Source organism: Tamandua tetradactyla, chromosome 2 (genome assembly GCF_023851605.1).
Source record: "Tamandua tetradactyla isolate mTamTet1 chromosome 2, mTamTet1.pri, whole genome shotgun sequence".
In the NCBI taxonomy this organism is placed as follows: Eukaryota; Metazoa; Chordata; class Mammalia; order Pilosa; family Myrmecophagidae; genus Tamandua; species Tamandua tetradactyla.
This window is the reverse complement of record NC_135328.1, coordinates 11,148,244-11,153,016: the sequence shown is the minus strand read 5'-3', so window position 1 is coordinate 11,153,016 and position 4,773 is coordinate 11,148,244. Positions and strand designations below refer to the sequence as shown.

General features: G+C 46.3%; 1 long non-coding RNA gene across 4 annotated transcripts; it reads right to left on the bottom strand.

The window, feature by feature from the left end:
* Positions 1-1,062: 1,062 nt before the first annotated feature.
* Positions 1,063-3,461, bottom strand: LOC143665980 (uncharacterized). 4 transcript variants are annotated; one of them, XR_013167300.1, is made up of 3 exons: positions 3,268-3,461; positions 2,316-2,500; positions 1,063-1,526 (listed from the first exon to the last, which is right to left on the bottom strand). It is a non-coding gene; the product is annotated as an uncharacterized LOC143665980 (long non-coding RNA). The 4 variants fall into 4 exon arrangements; XR_013167302.1 differs by having other exon boundaries at positions 2,396-2,500; XR_013167299.1 differs by having other exon boundaries at positions 1,063-1,489; positions 2,396-2,500; positions 3,268-3,460.
* Between the last annotated feature and the right edge of the window lie 1,312 nt (positions 3,462-4,773).

Below are 4,773 nucleotides of genomic sequence, written 5' to 3'. Positions count from 1 at the left end.
GCAGAATCCACTAAATGAGTAACAGATCCAAATTGGCCCAGATTCCTGGGGACAGATGTGTTTCCAAACCCAGGCTTTTAGGGGTTGCCTTTTTAAAGGTAATAGGAGATACTATTCCATCAATTACCTAACACTCCCAGGAAGGCCTGGATAAATGTTTTGTAATCCAAGCATGGATAGCTCTGGTTAAAATATGAAATGATGCAGGAAAATGTTCATCCAGGGACTGGCCTCTTTCATTTTTTACTTCCTTTTATTAATACAATTTAGTTAGTACTAAAAGTCGTTTCCTAACTATAGAAAATTTGGAAAGTACAAAAGGACAAAGAGAAAATAAAAAGAATCTGCACGCCCACCACTTAGAGCTGGCTGTCGCAGACTTGGCGGCCTGTTTCTTTTTCTCTTTTCCTGCCAGAATCTGGAGGCGGTCGGCAAGGGCCCTGCAGGCCTGCTGGCTCTCCCCCACTGCCCCCTGGCGGTCCCCTGTGCTGGCCAGCCAACCTCCAAGCTCCGGAATGGCTGGGGCTTAACCACACACCCAGCCGTTCTTTTCTGTGAGTCCTCCCTAAGGAGCATCAGACGTGGGGGTTCAGACAGGCAGTGAGAGGTGGACCGGGCAGAGGGGCTGGGGGCAAAGCCAGGCCCTGAGGCTGTGGGTCAAAGTCCTAGCTCCACAGGCAACCCCCCCCCCCCCCCCCCCCGTTCCTCCCCAGGAACTCAGAAAGGGATGAGTAGGACATGGGAATCACAGCGAAGACGGGTTTTCCTGTTAACTAAGTGAGTGCGTTATCAGAACATAAAAATTGGGGGCGTGTTGGCAAACGCAACACTTTTTTGCTGTCACCAGAAGGGACACCGCAAAGTGGTCTCAGGTACGGGGCACCCACTGGGTATCTCAGCTAAAAGATACATACAGGTGGCCTCTTTCACCCTTCCTCCTTTCCTCACTCCCCACTGATGCTGCCTTTTCCTAACCCAGGCCTCTGACACCTTGGGTGGGTATTTTCCCTATCTTTGCTTTTCCATCATTGTAGCAGGCACAGCTATACACGACTCTCTTAGTTGCATGAGGCAACAACCAAGAAGGGACTTTATTAGCTCTTGTAACTGAGAAGCCCATGAGTTGGAGATGCATCAGGTGTGGCGAGACCAAGCTTCAAATATTGTCAGCAGAACTGACGTCCCATTCTTCACCTCACAATGCTGTCCCTTCAGGGCTGGTTCCCTTCTTGGATGGATTTTTGCCTTGGTGGCCGGTGCCAGCCACAGCTTTGGCGTCCATCTTTTCTTGCTCAAGTCCAGTGAGACTCGGGGTGGGGAGTGGCAGTTGGCCTCCCTGATGCCTTAAACAAAATTCTCAGGATTGAGTCTTCTTGGCTCTGATGGGCTTTCCTTGTGTAACGTGCCCTCCTTGCAGCAGTCGAGGAGCTGGGATGTGCTGTTGCCTAGAGTTTGGGTCACAGAGGCAACTTTGCTAGGATCCTGCACACTGCGAGTCAAGGGAATGAAAAGTTGGCACCATTTGCCTGAAAGGGGTGGGGGGTGGGAGGTGAGAGAATACTGCATGGTCCCAAACAGTAAATGTCCACTACATGGCTCTCCCTTCGTAACAGGGTTGCACAGTGCATTTTAAAAATGAGAAATTTTCCCTGCTGAATTTAAAGGAGATAGATAGAAGCCAACATTGGTGATGTCTTCTCCTCTTCTCCCTTCCCTCCTTCTTTATCTTCCCATCGCCCATCCTCGCCATCCCCCTCCCTTTCCCTTCTCCAGCTCCTCATTTTTTGTTGAATTTTGAAAATATTTTTATTGTTTAAAAATAATTTGGTGCTTTAAAAGTTTGCAAAAATGGGATAAAGAATTCCCTAGGGTCTTTCCCCAGTTTTCTCAGTAAGGTGAGATGCAGTTATGATACTAGATCAAGGCCAGGGAATTTAACACGATGTGGTACTATTCACTCATCCATCGATCTTATTCAAATTCCATCCATGGTCCCACTGACGTTCCTTTTCTGGGCCAGGACTGAATCCCAAATCACACACTGCATTTAGTAATCACATGCTCTTAATCTCCTCCATCTGAAATGGCTCCTCAGCTTTTCATGACCTTGAGACTTTTGAAGAGTATCTGCCAGGATTTTTGCAGCACATCTCCTACAGTTTGGATCTGCCTGATGTTTTCCTCCCAGTTAAATTCATGTTATGCTTTCTTTTTTTTTGCAAAGATATCATAAAAGTGCTGCTGGTGTATTCTGCTCAGTGCACTTTATCATGTGGCACGTAATGTCAACGTGTCTCATTAGAGGTGATGCTAACCTTGATCATTTGCTTAATGTGGTGTCTGCCAGTTGCTCCACTGTGAAGTCCCTGTTTTCCCCTTTGTAATTAATACGCACCTCAACTGCAAGTGGCCTCTGAGTGGCTGATATTGTCTGGCATTTGAATCTTCAGGCAGCTGTCATGGTGCCTCCTTTTGAAGAAGCTTCTCTCTTAAAGCTCACCTGCAGGAAAGGGGCAAAGTACAGTGGGAACAGCATTGAAGAGAAGAGCACAAAGCAAGGCTCATGGTTTAAAATGTGATCAAGTTCCTACTTAGTGAGCCCCCAAACAGGTGGGCTCAGAGATAATCAAAGCAAATAACAGTCCTCTTTCATTTGTACTTGGTAGTAGTGTAAGTGATTTTAAATGAGATAACTATATTAACTCAGTTCTTTGTGAAAGCATTGTTTTCAGATCAATTAAAGCATATTTTGAAATGTACTTCATCACACATAAGCATCTGTGCATGGTGTATAGAGGCACACCATATGTACATGTGTATATGTATGTACCTGATATAAACTTTTCTCTATAGTTGATAAGCTTGTATTTTTAAAGGTGAGCCTTAACCCTGGGTAAGATGCCACAAGCTGTGGCTGGTACCAATGAAGGTGACTTGCAGAGAATGTGGAGGTCATTTGGCATATTGCCTCAGGGGAAGGTCCTGTTTTCTTTCCTCTGTTTTTCTCATTTCTTGAGACCGTCCCTTTTAGTTCTCATTCATGATTTCTTGTGCCCCTTATCTGGATTCCGGAAGAGCATCTGCATTACAGAATTTGCTCTTTGTTACTCTCTAGCAATATCTTTGTAAAAAGAAAGAGAATTTTGTTTGGGCTGTTTTTCATTAGAAAAACTCTCTGAGTGGGGAATTGTATTATTAGCTTTTGGCAAAGCAGAAAATATCCCAAAGCTTAGCAGCTTAAAACAACACCAATTTTCTTGAGCTTACAAGTCTAAGAGCTGGTTGGGCAGTTCATCTGTTGGTTCAACTTGTGGGCTCCGCTGGACACTCCCATGAGTCTGGTCAGCTGGCAGCGGGGCAGCCGGGCACCATGGCCCTGCTTCCCATGGCCTCCCATCCCCTAACAGGCTAGCTTGAGCTGGTTCCCATGGTGGCCTCAGGATTCCAAGCTTATGCAGCACCTTTCAAGCCTCTGCTTATGTCACACGGGCCATTGTTCCATGGGTGGCTCTGCCCACAGTGAGATTGGGAGGGGGCCACCTGGGGTGTGACTACAGGCAGGGGCATTGCAAACAATCTGCACAAAGGTGGGGAGAATGTCTTAAATGGAGTTTTAGGAAGGTGGGGAGGTGTTGTGCCATCCTCCTTCACTGTTTCCTTATTGGACATATGGTAAAGACCTATGGTGTTTTTCAGAGTTCTTTTCTGAGCCTGGACTTGTATTTTAGGCATGAAACCTCTGTTCACAGGAACGAAATAGAGAGTGTGGGGAGTATACTTGCTTTGGTATCAAACGGGTTTGATTTGAGTGGAAGCTCTGCTGTTTACCATCTGGATGTCTTTGGACAAGTTATGAGTCTCAGCATGTCAGAAAGGGGACACCTATGCCAATCATGAATGGTTATGGCATGAAAGGAGGTGATGGTTGCAAATGCTCAGCATAATGAACCTTGTGGTGAGTCCCGGGAAATGCTAACTGCTCTTATTAGTAATAGTGACAATGTTCATTTGCCCCTGAAGATTCCAGGCTTGTCCTAGCCTTCAAGGAAGAACGTTTGCTTGGGTAGGATTTCCAGGAACAGAAGCATCCCTTCCTTGTCTTCAGAGAAGGTCCTGGTGCCCACAGTCCCGGCTATACAGCCTTCTGTGGCTGGAGCAATCCAGGCAGCTGCTCCATGCTTTACAGCCAAGACTGAGGAGACCTCTGTGTGGCTCTATGCAGATATCGTGTTTGACTCTTTCACCCTCTGTGGTAGCTTTCCTTTCCCATGTGTCCTGTCTGCTAGTTGCAGATCATCCTGAATATAAACTAGCCTTTCCAAGTATGGTCCCCGCATATTGTTATATGAAACCAGAACATTCACTTGTTCACATGTACATGTATCAAGAGGTGAGATAACTTAATGAAAAGACAATCTGTTGTGAAATCAGATGGTCCAAATCTGGTTCTTTATCTTTGAAGTGGTGGCAATAATGCCTCCCCTCTGGGCCCATTGTGAGTTTGAGATAGCATGTATTAAAGCCCTATTGTTATTACTTTCCCTTTTGAATGGCAGGGGTCAATCTTTCTGAGGGCACAACTTCTGAGAGTGAGAGGGGAAGTTCCCTAAATTTCCCCAATCCAGAGTCCCACCCTCTAGTCCTGAGCGGGAAACTGAACTTTGAAGCCGCATGTTAACCCATCCCTGGTCAGCTGTGGTTGGCATCATTGATGGAGTCTCATGGCTCACCAGTGGCCTTCAGCCTTTACAGGCAATCCCAGCTCTCTTACTT